The 25,094-nt window shown below is 36.9% G+C and overlaps 1 protein-coding gene across 3 annotated transcripts in view; it reads left to right on the top strand.

Moving 5' to 3' along the window:
• Positions 1-25,094, top strand: part of GALNT1 (polypeptide N-acetylgalactosaminyltransferase 1) — a 101,421-nt gene that overhangs the window by 17,607 nt on the left and 58,720 nt on the right. For 2 of the 3 annotated variants that reach the window (XM_051612612.1, XM_051612611.1), the window contains exon 2: positions 22,828-23,002. The gene's annotated coding sequence lies outside the window, so the exon portion shown is untranslated. The remainder of the gene's footprint in view (positions 1-22,827; positions 23,003-25,094) is intronic. The other variant, XM_051612613.1, reaches the window with a different exon arrangement.

Genomic DNA, 25,094 nt, shown 5'->3' with positions numbered 1-25,094 from the left:
CTGTCTTTAGCTTTCAGTAATACTTATGCATTTATTAGCACTGAATTTTACCTGCCACTGTGTTACCTGTACATCATGGCTGATTAGCTCCCAGCTGATTCAATTTTTGGTTTTTTGTACTTGGCTAACTTACATAACTATTCTGTTTTCTTTTCCAGTTCATTAATTAGTGCTTTTAAATATTGCTTGCTTTATGAATCCTTGAAGCATCCTGCTATTAACCTTTTGCCACGTTCAAGTTTGACTGTGCATTCATAGCCTAAGCTTCCTGTTTCTTAGCTAGCAATAAAAAAAAATATTTAAAGTGAAATGTAACTGAAATCTGCAAAATACGTCTGCAGTGTTGTAATCGTGGCTTTTAATCAATTTTTAGCACCAAATCTATTATTGACAGTAGTATTCTAAATTTAACATCTCTAAATTACATGTTTTAACTGTATGCTTGTCATAAAAACATTTTTACACCATCTTTCTCTAATTCTGGCAAAGCATTTTTTCCCTATTAAAGTATTTCTAGCTAGCTTAGTCCATTATGTGAAATCAGCCCATCATAAAAATCAATGAAATTGATATACTTTTAGCTAATGTATTAAAGAGCTGGCTAACTTCTCTATTATTCACTTTTTGATTGCTTAAATATGGTTTTACACTCTCAAATACGAAGATTCTTAAGGGGTATTTACTTTCAGCTACATTAGAAGCTTGTGAATTTGAGTGCTGCATAAATATCTTGTTGTAGTAACTCCCAAATCATTCAGGCATTCTTACCATTGGGTTCACATAAAGGTCTGCTTATAATCCACTAAAGAGAATTAACTTGAATTCTAAAGCCCTGGTCTGTGCAGGTGGTTTGTGGTTTCTTGTTGGACACACTACTTTGATTCCCTGTGCCTTTGTTTGAAGGGCCAATGGAACCAAGCAGTCAAGGTAGGAATGTGTGTTTAGCTGATCTCCTGAGTTGTCACTGAAAGCGAATGGGCTTGGAGACCTGGTCACTTAAGAAAAGGTACCGCTGGCAAGGTGCTCTCCCTAGATTGTCCCTTGATAACACTTACTTCTTTTCCTTCTGTGATCCAGGGCTTTATTTTCAGGCATTTAAAACAAACAAACAAAAAAAGCAACCAAACTTTTTTTTCCCTCTTCTTCTGGCTTTAAGTGGTAGGTAACTATAGCATGGGACTTGATTGTGAAGTGATTTCAAAACTTTGTATTTTTTACCAAGGTATTTAGTTTTGGTGGAATTAAACTGGCTTTCTGTGGAATTAAAAAGTTATCCTGAGTAGTCAGAGCTTTGTAATGGTGCCTTTTCACTGATACTGGTGTACTGTGACCACTGCAACTTCCATTGATAGTTTCAGCTCGTGTATTTTTCCTTTATTAGCAGATCTTTTCCAGCATTGAAGAGAGATACACAGGTAGGGATATTGAGCACCCTTTGTGGACTTCTGTGCTGCATGATCTGATGGTTTAAGGCCTTTGTGTTTGTTCTTCTGTGAGAAGTTTCTGCTGGTGAAGAACAGGATAAAGCAGCAGCAGTTTGCTGCTGTGGAAGTTCAGACTGGCACCAGCTGATGTACAGTTGCTGTGAAATTCATTACTTGTTAAAGAGGGGAGTGTTTTCATACTTTTTTTTTTCTTGTGCTGTGCTCCTATCAACTTGCAGACACTTAAAGCTGTTAGAAAACTTACCCAAAAGATAAGCCAGTTCAGTGTTTTACTGTCTAACTGAAAGAGAATTAGCATCCGTTGGAGGCAGAATGTGTCAACTGCTCTTTTGTTCCATGCATCATATCTTACTTTTTAAAACTGTCCTGTAAATTGCAAGCCAATATTGTATTTTAAATGTATTGGAAAGTCTACTTAATTTTCACTAGTGCTAATATTGGTTAAGCTGCACAACTATTTTATTCTCTAGGAATTTTTATGTGGGATTTCTTACTGTAGATAAACTTAGTATTTTTTTTTACAAGTAGTATTTCTTTGTAATGGGATGTGGTACTATTTTCACGTAGAGTTCCAATATTTCTTCATGTAAGACAATGCTTGATGTGTAAGTTAAGTCATATGACAAAATTTGTCATTCTGCTTATGCAGAACAATTGAATCATAGTGATACTCAACATCTACATTGCCTGTGAAAACTTGTTACAGGCAAGTGAGAGGTAATGTCATGTTCTTTGACTTTTGTGTTTTACAGTTCATGAGAATAGACTCCAGAGCTTCAGCTGGTGCTTCCCATCAGCCACAAGAACTATGACAATAACACAGTACGTAAATATCTCATGTCAGGTAGTTCTACAGGAGAAAGGAATAGTAGCCTCATTTAAGGCACAATGTGATGAAGGCTAACAGAGCATGAAGAATTTGAATCTGAATATGTTTACTTTTCTATAGCCATCATTATCTTAAGTCTTTCCATGTTATTTAAGCTTGCACTCTGATGCTTTTTTAAGCAAACAAAAAAACCCCACCAACAAGCCATAACTACTTCTTCTGAACCTTCAAATGGTCCAAGTGCAAATTAGTTGTTGGTCAGAGTTGTGTTTTCACTTTGTGTGACAGTCTTCAGTTTGATTATCACCATGAGTAGTTTAGCATTAAGAACAACCTGGGCTCTTATGTGCTTATCCTGTTCATGATGTTTCTGTATGAAATACATTGAAGAGAGAACATTCACTGGTGGAGCATTTTAAAAGTTTCTTTAAGGACTCATTTAAGCCAAAATTAAACTAATGGATTTATTTAATTTTCAGTTCATTGTGTACTCAGGGTAATTGATACACTTCTCAAACATAGAAGCTGAATGCTAATTCTAGGTGCAAAACTCAGCTTTGTCTGTTGTCTCCAGACAGTACTTTTGTAAGAAATTACTTCAATTTTTGCTTATTTGAATACTACTTTGAATGTCCAGTTTGTGAGTTAGTAGCTGTTGTAAAGAAGTTAAGGTTGCTTTTCCACACAACTTTTTAAGACCACTCTGTGGTTTTGAACTCTGTTGTCTGTAACATCATGTGAATTAAATGAATGTCTGCTGTCTTTATCTTTGAAAAATGGTTGAAGTCAGCATGCCAGAGCAGTCCTGTTCCAAAGAGATACTTGGAATAACAATAACAACAAAAATATACCCCTATAAGTACTGGGAAAAGGGTGAACAAAGTCACACATTATACTCATGCAACTTTTTCTTCAGGGCTCACTGATCACAGGTTTAAGAAATACAGGTTTTAAATTAGTAATAGTTCAGTAAACCTATTTTGTCTTCAGTTTTCAAATGCTGGAGATAGTCCTGACATATACATATCATACTACTAATACTAAGTTTCCTGAAGCACAGCAGAGGTACTTGCAGTTTAAATGTTTTTTTGAAATATATATTTCAAGAAAGATGAAACTCGCCACTTAAGGCCCTCTGAATGCAAAGAGAGGTTATAAAATTGAAGTCCTTTTTCAGGTTGACATTTCTAAATGATTTTGTGGTTTATTTTCTAGAACTGATGGTCTCAGAAACAGCAATACAAAGTCATTCATTTCAGTAACTTTAGGGAGTAGGTAGTACTGCCTTAGGAGCCTTAGTGCAGATGAAAAATTACACACTCTTTGTATCTTGTCATGAACTTTGAACAGCCTTTAAGTTCTTACCACAACTCGCATTTTGCTCCGATGCTGTTTGTAAAAAGGGCTACAGATAGGACTGGAAAGTACAGTAAATTAACCTTGCATTTGCTTGTGCCTTAGCTTTAATCTAAGTATCTGGCCTCTTTAAAGAACAGACTGATAATGTTTTGTAAGTGTGGTTTAATATAGCTGTGGGAAAACAGCTCCAAGCTGCTCAGTGGTACCCTTTTCTTCAACTTCTACTGTGGTTTATTTGGGCACTGAAGTCAGTAGGGGGAATAATGTGGCAGGAAGGATGCATGGGAATTCTTAATTCTTGGTAAAAGTTGAACAGAATAGGGCAGTTACTGATATGTAAAATGGCATACTCATAAACATTTTTTTCAGCTTCAAATTGGTTTTACCATATGGCATTGCAGATTTATGAACATTGGACTAAAATATTTTCAAAGTGTGTAGATCAACATCAGCCTTAAGGACTGCTCCAGCTGTGCACAGTTCCAGAAGAATATTGTCAATAACGTAGACTTCAAAATAACTCATGTGCCAAGAGCTTATAAAGTATTGGTAGTATAGCTTTAGAAAAACTAGTGTTCATTATAGGTTTTACATAGTCTAAAATATGTATTTGATCTTTGGCTGTGAATAAATTCATTGGATTGCTAGGAACTGTATTAATATTTTATCGAGTCTAAAATAATTTGTATGTTTGTAGTAGAAACACTACTTTGTGCAAGATGTTGAAGAATGAGGCAAAATTTGGTACTGTGACTGTCAAGTAACACTAAGATTCCTGCAGAAAATATTAAACAATCCATCAATGCTTGTAAAAGTGTAGGTGGGAGAAAGATATCTAAGTGCACTGCAGAGGAACTGGAGTTACTCTGACAAAAGCATCTGAAAAATCTTACATTTTATATTCAAAAAGCATATGGTACAGTTGTTAAAAGTCAAAGGCTAGGAGTTTTTTTGTATTACAAATTCAAGTACCGTTTCATAATACTAACATTATTCTGCTGTGGTGTCATCCTGTTGAATGAAGAAGGGTGTTTAAAAAAACATGAACCATTTTAGTGAGTAACCAGAACTGTTTAAAACACTTTAAAGCAATGTTCACCCTGTGTATGTAGACCCAGTGCAAAACTTTTTCCTCTTATCAAAATGCTTGATAGAGAAAATGCTTGTCAGGCTGTGTATCTAATTTTACATTGCAGTTCTAAACCATAAAATATTTATATCTGCAGTTAATTTTAAAAAATGGAAGATAGCCAAGTGACCTTGTATGCTCAATTAGTTAAATCTTTAAGAAAGAAACCCTATGAAAACCAGAAAATCAAACTCCTTGCTTCTAGATTTATTTTTTTTTTTGCTTCCTTCTGGACTTTGGAAAGTTTTGAGATTACATCTTTTATTGTTTCTTTCCAAGTCCAGGAAAACTAATCACTCTTCTGCAAACAGTTAATGCTTGAAATCTGCTGTGTGCGAGAAACCAATTGTCACCACCTCAGCTGAGATCTGATTCACTCAAGTACAAAAATAAGTAATTTTCTTGATTTGAATTATATCAAAGCTTTCTTAAGCAGTTTTAGACTATAATGACTATTCCTTTTTTCCCCAAAATTTTGCTTTCCCAAACATGGTAAGAATTTCTTTGAACTGTGAAACAATTGCTTTTCTATATATAATGAGTGTTATGTATGTTTGAAGGACATCTAAGAATTCTTTTAAACCTAATTTTCCTTTTTATTGGAAACATCATAGAACATTTCTGCTCCTGTCACGGAAACAATGCCTTTTATTTTTTTGTAGCACACTTCATGTTTTTTGCAGTAGTGCTCAATAGCACTGAGTTGTGATAAGCTAGTTTGCACTAATGCACTGGTTTGGATCACTGGTGTTTTTAAACAAAGAATCCACAATGAGATTGTTTTTAAAATAAGCAGTCTTGCTTTATTATCAGTTCTATGCAGAAGAGCCCAGACTTAAGTAGCATGCAAGCCAGGTGCTGGTTTCCGAGTACAATATTTGACCTTGTGATCCTCATAGATAATTTTTCAACTGCAAGTTTGTAAAAATATTTGATACCAACTTTTGTATGATCAAACCACCTTTTGTTGTGGAGGCTAATGAAATTGTTTCACTGCTGCTTCTGTCTGCAGGGATGAGCTGTACAGTCTTTTTTTTGAGCAGAAGCAAGAACAGTTTCTTATTTTTCGAAGAGACTGTTTGCTGCTGTATCTGCCACTTGTAACATGCTAGCTAATTGTTAGTGTAAAACAGCTCTTATAAATTACTGTTGTAGCATATCAACAGCTTTCCATAATTTGTGATTTCTCCATTTCTTCCATTTGTTTGAGTATGTAATGAGTGATTGGGTGTATCACTAACTTTTATTCAGAAGGATGTGGTAATGATTCAAGAATGGGAGTAGAGAATCACAAAATCACAGAATTGTCAAGGTTGGAAAAGATCTCTAAGATCACTGTGTCAAAAGTGTCAAACCCTGCTCCACCCCCGACTCCCCTCAAAAGAAGCCTATGTCCTGAAATGTCTTATTCACATGTTTTTTTAAATGCCTTCAGAGATGGTGACTCCACTGCCTCCCTGGGCAGCCCATTCCAGTGCCTGACTGCTCTTTCAGTAAAGAAATTCTTTCTAAAATCTAGTCTAAACCTCCCCTGGCATAACTTCAGGCCATTTCCTCTGGTCTCATCCTAATTTACTTGAGAAAAGGGGCAAACGACTCCTTACAATCTCCTTTCAGGTAGCTATAGAGAGCAATTAGGTCTCCCCTCAGCCTTCTCTTCTCCAAATTAAACAATCCCAATTCCCTCAGCCTCTTCTCATAGGACTTGTTCTCTAGGCTCTTCACCAGCTCGGATGCCCTTCTCTGAACTTGCTCCAGCAAGAATGTCAAGATTTCCTTTGTTTTAACAATGTTAAACCACTACATAAAAGGTAAACTAGGACTTGGACTACAGGCCTGTGCTTCTGACCTCAGTGCTGGGGAACGTTATGAGGCAGATAATCTTGAGTGCCATCACACAGCGCGTGCAGGACAATGAGGCCATCAGGTCCAGTCAGCTGGATTCATGAAAGGCAGGTCCTGCTTGATCTCATTCTGTTACAAGCTGACTTGCTTAATGGATAGGGCAAAGGCTGTGGGTTTTGTCTACCTACAGCTTAGTAAAGCCTTTGGTACGCTTTCCCACAGCGTTCTTGAGAAACTCTACTTTTTGCTGGGTTAAAAACTGGCTTGGGCAGCTGGGTCCAAAGAATTATGGTGAATGGAGTTAAATCCAGTTGGTGGCCAGTCACAAGTGGTGTTCCCTGGGGCTCAGTGTTGAAGCCAGTTCTTTTTAATATCTTTTTCAATGATATGGACGAGGGGATCAAGTGCACCCTCAGTAAGTTTGCAGATGGCACCAATTTGGGAGGGAGTATTGATGTGCCTAAGGATAGGAAGGCTGTACAGAGGGACCTGGACAGGCTGCATCAATTGTCTGAGGCCAGTTGTATGAGTTTCATCAAGGCCAAGTGTTGGGTCCTGCACTTCAGTCTCAGCAACCCCATGCAAGGCTACTGACCTGGGGAAGAGTGGCTGGAAAGCTGCCCAGAGAAAGAGAACCTGGGGCTGCTGACTGACAGCTAAATGAGCATGAGCCAGCAGTGTGCCCAGGTGGCCAAGAAGGCCAACAGCATCCTGGCTTGTGTCAGGAATAGTGTGGCCAACAGTGAGTGATTGTACCCCTGGTGACAATTGTGGCCACTGGTGAGGCCACACCTCAGGTACTGAGTTCAGTTTGGGGCCTCTCACTACAAGAAAGATATTGAGGTGGTGGGAGTATGTCCGAAGAAGGGCATTGAAGCAGCTGAAGAGTCTAGAGGACAAATCTTACAAGGAGTGTGTGAGGAAACAGGGGTTGCTTAGTCTGGAGAAAAGGGGAAATCTTATTGCTCTCTAAAACTACCTGAAGGTAGGTTGTAATGAGGGTAGGTGATTTCCTCTACCCAGTGACAACTGGGTAGGATGAGAGGAAATGCCCTTACTTTGTACCAGTGGAGTTTAGATTGGATATCAGGAAAAATTTCTTCAGCTAAAGAGTTGTCAGGCAGTGGAACAGGCTGCCCAGGGAAGTGGTTGAGTCACTATCCCTAGAGGTATTCAAAAGATGTGTAGGTGTGGTGCTTGGGGATGTGGCTTTAGTGGTGGCCTTGGCAGTGTTAGGCTAGTTGTTGGACTTTATGATCTTAAAGGTCTTTTCAACCTTAAATGATTATATGTCAGGAGAGAGAGATGATACTTCTTTATGTGCGAAGTGATGACTGGCATCTCTGAATTCTGTTTAGGGCTGGGCATGTTGAATAGGAAATTAACAGTGGCCCAAGTGACAAACACTGTTTAATATTTCCAAATCTGTCTCCCAATTTGGAGAAAAGGGGACTAGTTTTACTCTTTGCTGGCAGGAACTGCCACTGCTTTGGCACCATGAAACTTGTTGTGGACCGATCAGTTCCTTTCAGTCGCAAGGTTAGCTGATCTTATGCTAACAGTTGTTGAGGAACTGTGTTTCTTTTCCAAAGGAGATTTGTTTCAGATGGAGGGGAAAAAAGAGAATTTATTTATAAAAGCTTAAATGCTTATAGAGGAACATTACTTAAAACCCCCTAAGGTTATGAAGTGAATTCTGTATTGATTAGGGAAACTTTAAGAGTCTCCTGACCTGAAACTGTGTATATGTCTGAAAAAATCTTTGTATCTACTGTAAATAAATTTTCTAGGAGAAATACTGGTTTCTGTTCAGCTTCAAAAGTAAGACTTAATAGTTATAAATATCTTTTTACATGGCTCTTTCAAGTGAGAGTAAAATTAAAGACAAGACTTTAATACACTAAGTTTGAAGGACATCTGGAAAAACTTCAAGGCACTTGTTTGGCTGCATGTATCTGGATCAAATGTTCAGTCTTAAGTGATGGGAGGGGCAATTCCCTGCCTGAACCAGCACTGTCTGGGTTTCTGTTCTCTGCCCACAGTTAGTCTGTTTTCTCATGGTATGTCAAAAATGGTAACATCATGCCCTGTGTTAGTCCCTGTTGTAGAAGCTAGTAGTGGTTTTAGGTGAATGTTAGCCCTTGCCAGGCAACAAGAATTGCTTTGGCAGGAGAGGAAGGGTTGTCTTTTGACATAGTTTGATTTCCTGCTCTCTTCACCTTCAGTCTTCCCATCACCCTTCCTCCACATTCGCTCACCTGAATTTGTAGACTGCTTTTAGTCACATACAATATGCAACAGTCCTCAAAATATTAAGTTGGCACAAGTTTGGAGGAAATTAATGCTGAGGAAGAAGAAAGACAACAGCTCAACAGTTGCCTGTTCTTATTCAAGCCTGTCAGTTCACCAGTGAGCCACGTTTGTGACTGACCAGATGGCATACCTAATTTTTGGAACAAACCTTAGCATGTGATACCTCTTGCTGATAGGTTAATTAAGAGACATAGGGAAGATGTGGTAGTATCATGTGGGGAATGGATGTCTTGGGGGTGAAGGAATAAAGGAGAGCTTGTAAGGGACAGCAGAGCAGCATCAAAGTACTGAGGTTACTACTGTTCTCTGAAAGCTAAGGGAGATCAACCCACAAGATCTGTTTTCTACAAGGCAGAATAACTTGTTTTAGCAAGAGCTGCTTGCAGATAGACTGTATGTTTCTAAACATCCATGTTCCATCAGATAGTTCTCAGTGTGCTGCTGCTCCTACTGCAGCTGACCCTTTTAAATTATGAAAAGTAACCATCTGCTGGGATAGGGTATTTCTTAGAAGAAAATATTAAACCATTTTGCTTGTATTAATGACTAGTTGGTCATGTTTCTTCTCCCTGACATTTTCCACAGTTCCTTACAAACTTTGCAGTCTGAATTTAATTAATGTATTCTGTGTAAATGGCATTAGTTTGATACCTACTCATAAAAGAGAGAATTAGCTTACAAAGTGGCTGTTCTGTAAGTATACAATCTCTACTTCTTCTCTTGAAAAAATAAAGATGAGAACAGGAGAGCAGACTTCAGACAGGATGAGGAGAAGATTAATCTATTGTTCATACATGTAAAATATGCAAGCTGATGTATTAGGGAGAGTGATAACCTAGTTTATTTTCTTTCTGAATAGTGGGAGGTGAAGGAATGAAAGAAGCTCAGGTTGCTTTCTTCATGCTAGTATTTTCTACACCAAGATTAACCTCAGTATCTTTACTGCATTGGGAAACCTGAGGCTTATTTCTTAACTGTGGAAGATATTTGCACAGAAGAGTAGCTTAAGAAAATTAATAAAGCAACTATCTGCTCAGACTTTCTTCAAATTCAATCGTTGGATATTTAGTTATGACCTAGTTTCTTTGGTTGACATCTGTGCTGCACAGTATTGTCACAGAATATTATTATAAACAGTTATAGTATTATTTGTAGTATAAGAAGTATTTCCTAATAGATTCTACCATTTTCCTGAATGCATGCTACTAAATTATGTGATTTTAAGTACTTGACTGTTATTAAAAAATGAAACATTGATGTAAGTGTGGACACATTTTTAATGTTGTCATCTGTACTCCAGTTTTTACCTGAATTGTCATTTTTCTCCATGTAATATATAACACAACAACTTTCTTGGCATAAAGAGCACAGTAATAGATCTGAAGAAGAAGCATAGATTGTCTTAAGGTGTATTGTTACTATGTCTTTAAGTTGTTGCTAATGGTATCTGAATTAATGTATATATATTGATTTGCCAATCAGGGATTATTCTGTATATTTCATTTTTTTTTCTCTTAGCATATTTAATGTAATTTGCCAATTTTGTTAATGTAATACATTCTGTTACAGTCAAACTTCCCTTGATCCTAGAAATTTTCATGGGTCATTTACATTCTTTTCAAAGCATTATAAGTATATGACTGGGTCACAACATTGAATTACTGTACTGCTGGCTTCTCAGCTTATAATTGTTTCAATAAGCATGTAAGCTGCAAGTGGTCAAGACATTACTTAGTTGAAGGCTATTTTGAAAGAAGTAGATGGCATCAAAGAGCACATGTTTGAGACTAAGGAAAATTGGGACTGGGTGGCATAAGCAGTGTTACCAAGCATCTTTTAATGATTAAAAGTAGTTGGGTGTGGGTCAAAATTAGAGGCTTTGGGAGTATCTGAACTGCTGTGAAGTAAGAACTCTGGTACAAGATCTCATCAACTTGGAAAAGTTGATGAGACTTAAGCTGTGATCTCCAACCTTCCTTGGACGGCAGCACTGGGCAGTGTGAAGGAAACAATGTCATCCCTTTTCCACTTCTTGATTTCCTGCAGCTACAAACAGCATTGGAGAGTCTTCTAGATAATGCTTCGCCTAAAGGCATGCTTTGAGAGTCCAAGTATAGGCACACAGGAACAGGGCAACAGAAAACCAGGAAGAGGGAAGCAGAAGAGTTGGCAAGAGAGAGTAAATTGTAAATGTCTTGCTCAAGAAGATAAAAAGATATTTAAATGACTCAATAGTCTCACTAGTTCTTTTGTCAAATATTGAAAGTTAGGGGTTTTTATAGCATGCTAATTAGTAAACAAGTTTGCAGATTCCAAGCTATTAAGCAAATGTAGAAGTATTGACTGGGAAAACCACCTATTGGCAGGTGAAAGTTTTGACTAACAAGATTAGCCTGTCTGGCCAATTTCAGGGAGGAAAAAAATCATTTTGACCTTCTTCCTTCCTGCCCCTCTTGACTCTGACAATAGTAACATTTACTCTTTATTTCCTTTTTGTGCTTGCTTGTGCTTTCTGGAAATGCAAAAATAAAAATGAAGGGAAAAATACTCGAAATGCTAAATGTTGATATAATTCAGGCAAAAGAGGGTAAACTATGATTAGCAGGAAGATATTGTGGAATCTTTACAAGAAATGGGAGGGGTTTATGTACCCCAGTAAGATGTAAAATAAGCATACTGTCTGCTTTCATTTACAGCATAGGGCACACCATTATATCCCTGGGATATGCTGGAATAACTGCTGAGGAGGTAGACTAGGCAGTTGATGTGTTTGGATAAGAGTGATACTTCTTAAGCCAAAAAGTTACATTGTAGTCCAAACCAGACAGACAAGATGGTTATGTAAGAAGTTAAGTTGATGTACTCTCTCTAAATTCTTGTGGTTTTTTTTTACATACATGTGCTGAAGATAGCACTGAACTTAGTTTTTTTGCAAACTTTTTTCAATATTTATTCTTGATGATTGAGCAGAATATTGTTACAGTATGGAAAAACAAATTTAGTTTTTCATTCTGTGTCCATAAATATGGAAGGTTGATAAGGCTTTTGCTGAAAGGATCACATATGTCATCTTTTTATTTATAACTTAATTTTTGGAGGTGTGGAATGCTCTTTGGTCCTAATCTATGAGCAATGCTGACAAATCAGTGGTTGGAGTATACTTGGTCTGTAGAACACTTCAGTTTGCAAAGCAAAAACCTGTTCTCAGCATTTACTATTCTTTTGAAGCTGATGAAGCACAAGCTACTACTTGTAATTTGGTTCATAATAATTTTATATGAAAGTAATTTGAAGCTTAAATGTTCATGTATCTTATCAGGGAAATCCAGTTTAGATATTTTGACAAATGAATGGTTTTCTATTTTAGTGGGAGCCTCACAGGGGGGTAATTGCAAGCCCCAGTTTTTCAATTGCAGAGGAAGGTCTTAGAAATGCTTTCTGAGCTGGTGTTGCTTCTCTAGTTTGGTTATTGATGATGCATTGGATTTGAATCTTTAAAAACATAGTACATTTCCTAACACACACAGAAAAGTTAGTTGATACTTCCCAGGTAAGCCAATGTTAACGGGTGGTTTACTAGGTGTATGACTTGGTCCAGTAGTTGAGCTGAAAGCTGAATGAGTTGTCCAGCTTTGTATTGACCTATCACAAGGTGTGCAAAAGTGTTGAGAGCTTCCTGCATGCTTTTCTTAATGTCAAGATAAGAAAGACAGTATTGTATTTCCAAAGACTTTTCCTGTCTTTCTGAAGAAGTAAGAATAAGTCAGTGTTGATTGAACAAAAGTAGTACATTCATTATTTTATTGCTTTTTATTTAACTGTATTTTTAAAATGTCTTCTTTCATTTTTGGCGATTGCTGAAGTGTTGCTTACCAGCTGTAAAATAAAATGTTCAGATTTTATCCTTAAGTCACCATCGTGTCTGTATCCTGACCTTCCTTTCAACATTGCGAGTAGCTAGCCTTCTTGTTATACTATTTTATCTTTAGTAACTTTGTTTTTAGGGATTGATTAGAAAGGTAAACATTCCAAATGGTTTGTATTGCTGCATAACCTTTGATGTACTCCAAAGTGAGTTTCTATGTGAAAGATTCCTGTTTGTCCTTTTCTAGAATATTTGAACAAGAATTATTTCTCAACTCTGAACTGGCCAGGTGTTTAGGGATGCAAGAGTTGATATGTTTTTCCAGTTATTGCAAATGGCTAAATAGTTGAATTTATATCTGAATAGCTGATGGAGATTTCCTGTGGTGAAAGTTTCTCAGACCTTGAAGCAGTCTGCCAGGTATCAGACTAATAATCCCTTCCTCATGATGTGATGATGTAATTCACAATGTGCCTGGTCCACAGCAGCTGCTAAAGAAGTGTTTAAATTGAGATGGAAAACAGATACAGAATAACTGAAAAACAGAGAAAATAGAAGACATAATTACCATGTAAGGGGCCTGTTGAGATTCAGTGTAACAGCAAGGGCAAGTCTCAAAATAAAAGAATTAGGTTGTTAGCTTCATGAGCATGTCAGCCTGCCACGACTGCTGAAGTAAATAGTCTTTTCCCTGCCACTCTTTCCCTTCCTTAGGTGTGTATTGTGAAATAGGCTGAAAAAATTTCTGTATTGCAGTACATTTCTATGCTAAATTAGCTCTTGCCTGTACCCAAATGTGATGTCAGAAGGGAGTGAGGGATAGAAGCAAATGCCTAGGGACTAGGGGACCATGTTATGCATTCCTTGAGCTGCCATGCTGAATTTCAGTGGTCCTGATTTTTTTGCTTCATTTTAGGCATGATGTATGTGCAAATTGCATACCTTGCTTCCTGCATACTGAGATTTTCTAGGTTTGTATGCATAAAAGTAGAGGCACTGCAAACAGCTGACTGGCTCAGCAATTAGAAACCTGAGTTAAAAGGGTATTTCTAGGAAGAAACCTGAAGGTTTGCAGCTGGATTGCTGCATTGCCAAAGGCTGCATTGAAGCAGCAGTGCTTTTTTTAAGAAAAGCTAATTCATTGGTTTATTGTTGCAGTTTCTTCATCCTTTTTAGGACAGTGTTAATAGCTCTCAGTATTCTGTTTCAACTACCTGTTACTGATTTTACAGAAAGAGACAAGAGAACTGTTAAGATTGGTATTACTGACGATTTGAATCCATTGTTTTGGAAACTTTATAACAGTAATGTTTCCTGTCTTTCTTTGGGGTAAACAAAACTTACTGAAATAGGGACTATTATCTCACCTGGAGCCACAAAATGTTTGTCTGTCTGTTTCTACTTAGAAGAATGGAAGACTTTTTTTTTTTCTTTTTGTAGGTTTGAAGTGATCTTCCTACTCTTGCAAATGAGAAATGATAGTCATTTATCAGCTCAGCCAAATTACATATACTGTTGCAAGCAGCAGAGCTTTGCCTGGAGGCAGATGAAGATGTTCAAAACTAGAATTTCTGTGGGAGGTTTAGTATTTGTGTATGAAGACATATGCCCAGTCAAGCAGTTTGTTGGTTTAGGGTATGTGTTCTCCTGTTGACACTGATAGACAGTCTTACTGAAATGCTTTAAATCTGGCAGAAGGCAGAAAACCATTCCTTCCTCACTTCCATTTATTTTTCTCACCACAAAATTTGTGTTTTAAATAGAGCTTTTTCAAATAACCAAGTCCCCAGGCCAGCCTTTTTTTCCTAGGGGAGGTTCTATGTACTACTTGTGTGCTCTAGGCTAAGTTTTTTCTAAAGATTTGCTTTTATGTACTGTAAAATTACTGTTCCCTGAGTTAGTCCTGCTAATAAGCAGTGCATTATTTTGGACTGTGGAGTTATAATACTCTTGTTCTCCTCTTAAACAGCTGTCTCTGTTGTCTCTGTTACTTACTGGGGTACTAATGTAATGTGTCATAATATGGGGCTTCATAAAAGCTTGTGGACAAGAATACAATTTTCTAACTTTCCTCTTTGATTAAGAAGTGCTAATTATATCTCACAATAGCGTACTTCCTATTTGATTTGTGAGGGTTTTTTTATGCTTATGTTTGGTTCCTAAGTTAGTAAATATATAAATAGCCTTTTTTAGCTCTGTATACAGCCATAAATTATTTGGTTTAGAGTAAGCAGTCAAATGTTTATATTTCTTGTGCAATGAAGGTAGAGAGCCAAATAGACAGTAGACTGTCCCTTATGCAAGAGTGCTGGAAAAAATAATTTCTCAGTGTCTAAACAGACATAATTAGATGTGCGGAGCAGTAGTTTTACTTTGGCGACTTTCCACCACTTAGCACTTGTTTTAATATCTTCATGAGAAAACATTATATTGTGGAGATTCTTTGTAAATGTTGAGAAACATTGTGTAAATTTAACATTTGCTTTTACAGATTTGCTGGTTGATGTATTTCAAGAACTGCTTGTTAAGAATGAGAAGTCTTAGGATCTTGCTTAGGCAACTCTTTCTCCCACTTTTCTCCCTTTAAGTAATATGCTGTAGTGAACACTACAATACTGTATGTATGGGATCTCCAAAAACCTAAGAATAATTCTGTAGTACCCTTTTTCTATATATAGGACAAAGTTGTTTGGGTTTTTTTATCCCACAGTTGCCTGTTGCCACTTGCAAATTGATTTGTTTGGCTGTGGAAGGCTGAGGTTGTGATCTTTTCAGCAGCATATTTGAATGTCCATAATTTTGTTTCCCTCTGATCATCTCTAAAGACGTGGGAAATATTAGCAGTTATCTCGCTCTCTCTCTGTGGTACTGTTAAAAATTTTCAGAGGAAATGGAGGAACGGGGTATGACAGTAACTGGGGTACATCTTTTCTCCTAAAGTCTGTTCTCTCACACCCTCCACCTGTAATCTTTCCTACATTTTGGGGTTTAGGGTTTTTTTGCATGAGATCAGAAACCAAGAGGTTACAGGTTATTCAACTGAGTATTATACCTGAGAATATAGCAGCCAGATTTCTCTGTTCACTGTTGAAGAAGGCACTGGTCATCATAGGGCGTGAAATTTTGCTGAATGTTTGAGGATAACTGTGATTTATTTTCATGTAGCCATGTGTTTAAGTATTTGGTATTCATAATTAACTAGGACTTTCTCCTACGTAGTTTTTTGGATAGTTTTTTCTGATGAGTCAGGGAAGTCTAGAAAAGGTTAAACAAAGCATCATCTTAGTTAAAGGGTTTCTGTGTTTGTTTGCCCGTGTTAATGTCATGCATAATTTCTAGCAAAGAACAGTACTCTGAAAGTACCATATTAATATTAAAACTGCATGAAGAAAACCACTTTGTATACATACCTATGCATGTGTACACTTGCACAGATGTATACAGGGAACTGGGGTTAATGCCAGTTGACATACTGAAAGCAGTTGATGATTCTGTCTTTTTACTGATGCTTGGTTTAAGGCTGTAGCCACACTAGCATTTTTTGAGGAAGATGACTATCACACCAGTAAATGATAATTATCTGATGTCTTCTGAGCTTCATGTGACTTGTGGTGAAGAGTTGTCAGTGAGGTCCAAAGCCGGTGCTTTGTATACAGGAAATGTGTTGTCTGTAATGTCAGGGGTGTGCAACTGCTGCAGGTCCCACCTGAGATGTCACAAGTAGAGGAGAAAAGACAAGACTGGTGTTTAGAAACTATTGTGGAATAGGATAGGAAGGTGGAGATTTTGAGAGGCAAATACAGCTCAAGCTCAGTCTTTTTAAGTTTTCAATAGCCCATTACAAGAGAAATATTACTGAAAAAATAAATTCCCACTCTTTATAAACAAACAAAGCAAACAAAAAACTTGTAGTTGACACTAAATCTAATTTTCTTGACTTCTGGGTTCCTTCATAGTAAATGCTTTGTCAACTGAAGGAGCTGAGAGGTGTCTAGTGCATTTTGCACTGTGGCTCACATCCTCCATACAAACTTGTGCTGGTTGCTTTGCATACTTGTGAAACAATGAGGGTAGTGTTTCCTGGAGGCTTAAGAGAAGGTGCAGAGGATGACTGCCAGCTCTCAGCAGTCAACACACAACTCTTTGTTGGTCGTCTCACTGAAGGCAAGCATGCTCAGACCATTGATGATCCATGCTCATACTTAAGGATCATGTACATTAATCCTATAAAAATAAACTGATTTTGCTGATTGCTTCACTATTGTTTTTGAATCATGATAGCTAAGAAAGGCTTGATTGCTTTGTCTTTACATGTTGCTTTTGATTTGCAAAGAATTTGTTTTTTTGTCTTTCTGGAGAATGGTTGCAGGGTTATTAAAGACAGTTTCTAGTCTTTTTCAAGTTGTGCAATTCTGTGTAGTTACCGTTTGAATTATGAAAAAGATATTTCTAACAGTTCAAAGAGATGTAGTAATGATGCTGAATATGATAACAGACACTTTACTGTTGAGAGTAGTAGATTGTCTTGTTTTGGTATTTTTTTTCTTGTGCTTTCCAGCAGCGTAGTACTCTCAAGCATGTGAAAATGAGCTTTGTTGTCCTTAATTTGGGGCAGGGGAGCATTTTGCAGTTAACTTTTAAAATAATGTTTACTTAAAGAAAACCTTGTGAGTTCAATCATTCTTGGTCCCTTTCATACACTTCTAGTGCTGGCGTGTGTTGTTTTGAGTCACTGTCCCCAGAAGACAGAAGAGGGCAGGCTGTGAGACGAAGGTACTGCTGCATTGTTTGCATGGCTGTACTTGCTTGAATCATTGCTTGGTTGGGGGACAACCTATTGATGAAGGCCAAGAAAAGTAAGGGCATACACTTCAGTTGTTAGCTGGGTCAAAATGTTACCTTGACAGTTTTTTTACAAGTTTTGGGGAGAGTCCAAATATATATTTGAAGCAAAGAAGGCATTCAGCAACTCTACCTTCTCTACATCCTCTGTTACCAGGGCTCGCACCTCATTTGGCAGTGGGCCCGTATTTCCCCTGTTCTTCATTTTATTGCTGATATCTTTGAAGAAGCTACTTTTGTTCTCCTTTACTTCCTTTGCCAGTTTAAGTTCTAAGAGGGCTTTGGCATTTCTTGTTGCCCTCATACATACCCTAACAACATCCCTATAGTTCTCCCAAATGACAAGTCCGTTCTTCCATGAACTGTACATTTATTTCTTCCATGAGACTTTCTTTGGAAGATCCTTGTTTATCCATGCAGGTTGTTTACCACCTCTGCCTGATTTTCTACTCGAAGGAATGCACCTATCTTGGGCTTGAAAGAAGTGTTTTTTAAAATTGACCAGCTTTTCTGGGCTCCCTTTCCTTCCAGAGTTTTAGCCCATAGGATTCCTGCAAGTAGATCTTTAAAGAGTCCAAATATAGTAAAAATGATAGAAGTGCATACTTTATATCTGTTAAACACATACTTGTGTTCAGTGTTTTGCTGATTGCATTATAAATGATGCCAATGAATCTTACTTTTTTTTCTGAAAAATTGCATGCAGGAAAAAGTCTTTGGATCATTTCCATTAAGAAAGATATTATTATTATTATTATTATTATTATTATTATTATTATTATTATTATTATTATTATTATTATTATTATTATTATTATTATTATTATTATTATTATTATTATTTCCCTTGCTGTCTTTTTGTGTAAGATAAAACCACAGAGAATTGTGGAACAAAACTGTGGTGGTTTTGTTGTATGCTCTGGTGTTGCTTTTTTATATATTGTTGGTCTCTTCAAGACACATAGTTGGAAGATGTGGTTTTCTCAATATTACAAGTCTGTTTCCTTTGGAGTTTCATGGGAGGCTAATAATTTTCTCTCCTTTTCATGATTTCCTGTTCACACCCTTGTTCTGATGTTTCTGACCATGTGCAGGGTCATACATACCAGTGGACTGATCTGGTAGAAAAATGGAGTTGGCTACATGCTTTATGGCAGCTGTATACTTTTGTGTGCATTGGGAGGAGGTGTGTCACTGAATAAAAGGAAATTGACTGTACAAACTGGGAAGATAATGCATGACTAAAAAAATCATACAGTCACTTCGTACTATAGTTAGGAAGAGGTATAAATGTTAAGTGGGACAAAGAGTGAGAATTAGGAATATATATTTCATTGTGCATAAATAGTACTGCATGATTGTTGCTGTTATTAACATTGAAGGTGCCAGAAGGAAGTTATCTGAATAATGGGGATGCAAATCCTGAGGCTGTTCAGAGTAGACGCTTAGATACAAGGCAGTTATATTTTGCATTTTACCAACATTGTGGCTGTGAATCTGATCAGCATATAGGAGTGGCTTGCTAAAATTTGTTTAGGTTTAAATATAACCTTGGAGTATTGGATTCCCCTGCAAAGTCAGTTTTCCAAAAACGCTTTCCTCATTATCAGATGCCACTTACAAAAGTAAAGGCACCCACTGTGCAGAGGGTCTGGTGCATGTGGTGACAGAACTTTTAGCTGGTGAAAATGGACTATAAAACAGGACAGGTAAAATTATTGGCAAGGAAGTAAGTGTCTGCCTAGAATAATCTTCCTCTAACTTTCATCCTGTGAAATAGTCGGTGTGAGAACTTCTTAACAAAAGCTGCCTGGATTCCAAGTTCCAAAATCCCAGCTCCAATAATATAATTTGAAGTCTGTAGGTTACTCGTATGCAGAGTTTAAAGCAGTAGTAGTCTTCACTTGAAATTATGTAGCAGTGTAACAACTGTGGAGCACTGAAGGCCAGTGCATACTGGTACCCTTAATCTAAGTACTCATAACTGCTACTGAAGCAAATGGTTTCTTTTTTTCGTTCACCTATGTATTCTGTTATTGGTGTCCATGTCTCATAACCCACTTTCTTGCCCACATTAGTGGTGTATATGTTATTTTTTTTTCTGAGTTGCTTAAGATTTATATCAAGAAAATAGAAGGGCACAGTGTGTCGTCTTCACATTGGTTTATCTTGCCTGTTTCTAGCTAAAATGGCTATTGTTTTGAGTCAGAACCAAAAGAAAATCACTGGCCTGTTCTGTGCATACTGTGCTTTAATTTGTGTTCTTGACAGGGTATAATGGAAAATCCAGCTAGAGTGGAAACATACTGAAGAGGTGTAGTTGCATATAAGACAGTCCTCTGAACAGGCAGGTTAGGGAAGCAAATTTGGAAGCCTTATTTTGAAGATGAGAAATGTATAATCAAGCCAATCTAACTTCCTCTACAACAGGAAGCTTGTGGACTGGAGAAAGCCACATGTGATGCTCTTGCAGAGCATGCTAAGGAAACATGGCCTAGATAAAAAAAGCTATTTTAGAGTGTGTGTAAAATCATTGGATTAGCAGTAGTTGGAGTTTCATTTTTCAGTAGTTTACTTTCAGCAAGGGGAAGCATATTGTATGGGATTTTGTCATTGTTTCAACTTATTTTTCTTGTTCACAAACTGGGTAATGGAATAGCATATGGTTAGGAAATCTGAAGATGAGGTGTTTGTGAACAAATGTAGGTACATGAAGCTGGAGTGGCAATTCAGAAGAATCTTGAATGTTGGAAAGATGGCCTGAAAGGATAGGATGTGATTTAGAAGAATAAATTAAATGCTTAGAAATAAAATATGGAGAAAAACTATTCAGGTTGTTCCTACCACCCCATTTCCCCTCTGATCTGTGACAAGCCATGAATTATAAAATGAGAGTTAATAATGCAGCACTGTTTAGAAAGAAGAGATGTGTATGTATTGGCGTGAAGAAACGGTGCTCTAGTCTGAAGGACATACGGAGGTGAACCTTCTGCTCTGTTCTCTATTGCAAGTTTAAAGTACTGTGTCGGTTTTGGCAACTGTACTTCAGGAAAGGTGTAGGCACAGTTAGTTTGCCCCAGGAGGATAATGGTAATGACTGGTGATTTAGCAAAAATAGTGTATGCAGAAAGAATTATTGAATTGGTGTTTTTATAACACAAAGAAAAGATCAAGGGAAATGATAAACTTTAAAGTGTGTGGAAGTTCTCTACAAAAAAGTGACCATCTGCCCTTGGTAGATGTGCCTTGCTTACTAATGGCAACATGGACCATTCTCCGTGTCCTGCTCTCATTGTTTGCTTTCTGTTTGTGTGTTTTATAGGAGCTGTTTCTCTCCAGTGTCTGGACAGCACTGGACAAAGAGCATGACATCTTAGAATCCTTTGAAGGAACAGAAATTAGCAAAATCACTAAAATATGAATCTTCACCTAACTAGACAGATTTATAGATACATACTTCAATTAAAACTCTTGGGCACATGGGAGAAAACTTGCTCCCATATTTGCCAGCTGCTTAACCAGTAATGGACTAGTTACCCCATCTGTAAAACTGTATCATGTTCTCCACTTCTATAAGGCACTTAAGTTTTACTAAAGAAAAGTGATATTAAAAAAGCTAATTTATCACAAATAACACAGTTTTTTGGTTTTTTTTATGTATTGCATGTTACAGTGCAATGTGTAGAGATCATAGAAGTCTGTGTATTTAAACTTCTTGTTGGCTGTGACTAATTTGCTTTGAGAAAGTCAATTGGGACTCTTCAAAACTATGTCATGATGTCTTAATATTAAACTGCCAGAAATGTAATAATCATGGTATTTGTGTTAGGTGTCCTGCAGGAACATTTTGTGAATCTGTGTTTTTCTGGCCCTTTGAAACTTTTTTTTTGAGATTTGGCAAAAAGTGTTATTTCTGGGAGATCCTTAGCCAGTCCTTTTAAAATTCAGTCTGTAAGCTACTTCTGTGGATATAAAACTGCTTACCATTCCTATACTTTCAGTTTGCTTTATCAGTATTTTGGTAATGTATCTTCAAATGCAAAACAAAAAAAGGAGTTTTTCCTTTCTGCTTCAATATGCAAACAATGGAAGACTGCCAGTATTATTTCACCTGCCTCAGTACTGGAGTAATAATTTTTTTCAGAATAAGCAGTTGATAAACATCTTGTCTATCACTACCAACCTTAGCTTTCCTCGCCATGTATTTTCTCCAGAATGAGAATTTTTTTATTTTTTTTTTTCCCTTGGACATATTTTTTCATCTGGACAAGCAATACATAAAGCTTAACAGTTTTAACAGGTAGGGCATTAAACTTGAATAACTTAGTAGGCTCACATTATAATATGGCAAATACAACACATAAGTTTCTAATACAGGGCAAATATTAAGTCTAAGGAAGTTACAGTTGCATTAAAAATTGGACAAATCTGCTTGCTTGTATGTTGAGATGTTTTGTTTGCTTGTCAGCTGCTTTGAATTCACTTCAGGCATTGCTGTATCAACTGGGTAAAGGAAGATATTTGAATAAATTAATTCATTATTGCTCAAATTTTAACAGATAACACTTAGAAAAACTCTGGCATCATTTTTTTCTTGTCACTTGTAAAAAAAAAAGTGAAAAAACATTACTTTTTCGACATCAGGTCTATGTTAGTTTAACACTTGTTTTTTACTAAAACTGTCAATATAAATGCTAGTCTTTAGCTTGTGGGTGAGGAATGAAGGACTGTGAAAAAGCCCTGGATCTATCAACTAGAATATGTATGGGGAAACAGGCCAAAAGAATGATCATCAGGGGAGCTGCTCATGTGAATGTATGCCATTGAGGAGGCTGTTTTCTAGCCTTATCTAGAACAATTCATAGTTTGCTGTGCTAAGTGTTGATGGTTGGATAGAGGGCAACATACATAGAACTCAAAAATAGATAACTGCTTATTTAGAAGGACAGGCAGTCTTCCCACTTTAATAATATCATCTGAAAGGCTAAAAAAATTTAATGACTTGTTCCAACTCTCCACTCTAGCCTGCAAAGGCTCAGTTCAATGCCTTTTTTTTAGAAGCAGTCTTTTGGCTTCTCCCTTGCACAGGATTTTGGATTTCAGTCTTAAATGCTGGAAGATTTTCCTCCCATTCTTCTGCCACCCCATGCTCTGCCACAGTTGAGTGGGGAACTTACTTGAATTTCTGTTCTTCTTCTAGGACAGCCGTGAGACCTTGTGGATGGAAGACCTCTTTTGTGTCTGTGTTCATGTCAGAATGGCCTAGGCCAGTCTGTTGCTCTGCAGTTCCTACCACAGGTGCTCTACAGCACTGTATCGGGATTTTGCTGCCAGTGCTAGTGGACCATCCAGATGGCTGTAAACCTGCAGAGGAGGTTAGTACAACATGTGATCCTGGTATATTTTTGATGCTTTGGTCAGGTCTGTCTGCTTTGGTTGTATGTTAGAGCAAGGGGAGCACTTGGAGACTGCATGTGTGCTGCTGTGCTATTGCATGTTCCATATTTTTCTGTTCCTTCAGGGTTCTGATGTATCAGTTCAGTTGTTTGCAGCTGTTAAACAGGTGTCCATAAGAATCACTTTAGATACTAGCACAAGCCTAATGTATTGGTTACTGTGGTTGTCTCTGGGTTTTGGAAATTAGAATATCCAAGTGGGTAAAGCACCCCATTTTTGTTTTTTTAAGCTTACTGTTGTTCTCTCAGTAGGATATCATCTTGAAGAAAGTGATCTAGGGCAACGAGCTTAAATTCAGATAAGTTTTCCATCCAGCTGAACTAAGAAAGCCTGGGTTTATTTTCTATTTTTCTACAGTAAATAAAGTTCCCTTAAAGCATCCTTGTCAGACAAGAGATGACTTAAACTACCACTGGGTAGTCACGGATTGCCCAGTGAGGTATATAACAATTAAGTTCTTGTCAAGCCTTCTCTTTGTGTCCTTCTCCCTCTTGATACTGTTTTTTTTAAACTTGATTGAAAAAAGATGGAGAACTAAATTTTGACAGGACAGACTGGTAGAGATGTGGTTTAACAAGTCTGTTTCCTTTGTCAGAAGTGATTAACCAGTTCAATTGTATTTAGTATGTTGTCCTCCTCTTAATATCCCTGGTATTGCCATTTTTGTGCTTATTTTTCACCTTGAATTTTTCTTTCTTGGAAACCTTTAAGCACCTTTCATAAGGTTAGTTTTCACTGGCTGAGTTCTGAAGAACTCACTGAGGCTTTGAAGTTCATGTTCAGTGGGGTAAAAAGGGAAAAGCCTGTTTCAGGTCTAAGTGGATCCTTTTTCAGTCAACTTCAAAATCTGTCATAATCTAGCATGTACTCTAAAACTCAGTGTTTAAAAAGCATAGCTTCAACAAGCATCAGTTCAGGGAAGAGGGAAAAATATGTCCAAATTTACTACCTAATCCTGTTGAATAATAGTAGAGGCTACTCAAAATTTTTAAGAAATAATGTAAAATAAAAAACTAGAGCAAGTTTTTTATTTCTGGATTTTTTTTGTGCATGGCCTCTTGAGCTGTAGCTCCACTGATGTTTATTTTGCTGTAGCCCAGCCACGTCTTAGGTTGCTGCCAGCTTTATACCTTCAAAAATGATGTGTCAAATTAAATTCATAAGTTGTTTTTTACAAAGTGCCTGACAACTTCTGGAAAAAATTGGCCAAGTAATAAGCACCAGAGTATTCAAAGAAATGTAAGTAATTTAGTGAAGTCTACTATGTCTTAATATATACTTAATGTCCTACTGATTGTTTTCCCTATGGAACAATGCAAAAAATTGTTAGCATCAATTGTACAGGTAAATGGGAAAGAAGACTGAACTTTTTAAAGAAATAATCTTTCTGCCTTAAATTACATATCACACTCTTAATATTTCTCTGGACTGCTGCACAGTGCACAAAATAGTAAATTCTAAATTTTATGTACTTTTTTCCTTTACTGATGCAATACCTGTATCTTGGTATGGCTCTTTTATTTAAATTTGCCCAACTTTTTTCATGTTAGGATGAAAATTTGCAAATTAAGCCAGATGAAGAACCTTCTTTGGAATCGTTAGTTGTAAGAGTTTAGTAATGAAATTTAATGTGTGAATGAATTTTCCATTTTTCTTCTAGAGAATTAAGAAATAAAATATGGCAATATTGGAAAAGAATTTATTTCAGAATGCTGAAAATGTAGAATTTTCCTGTGAAAATGACTTTGTTTAAATATTTTTTCATGATCTAATTGAAAACTACTTTTTTGCAATTTTACTTTTTTTATTTTTTTTAGCACTTTCTTTCACAAAAGAGCTCAAAAGGTGATAGGTTTTGTTTTGTTTTAAAAAACAAAACAAGATTGCTGTTTTCTACAGAACTCGTTACCTCCATATTACTTCTTTTGATCAAATGTGAACTTGAACGTAATCTTAAAAATTCTTTTATGAAGTTGAAAGTTGGGACGAGTTCTCAGTGGTTCTATTTAA

This window comes from Apus apus, chromosome 2 (genome assembly GCF_020740795.1).
Source record: "Apus apus isolate bApuApu2 chromosome 2, bApuApu2.pri.cur, whole genome shotgun sequence".
NCBI classification, from domain to species: Eukaryota; Metazoa; Chordata; class Aves; order Apodiformes; family Apodidae; genus Apus; species Apus apus.
Note: the sequence above shows the minus strand (reverse complement) of the source record. Positions and strands in the feature narration are given on the sequence as shown.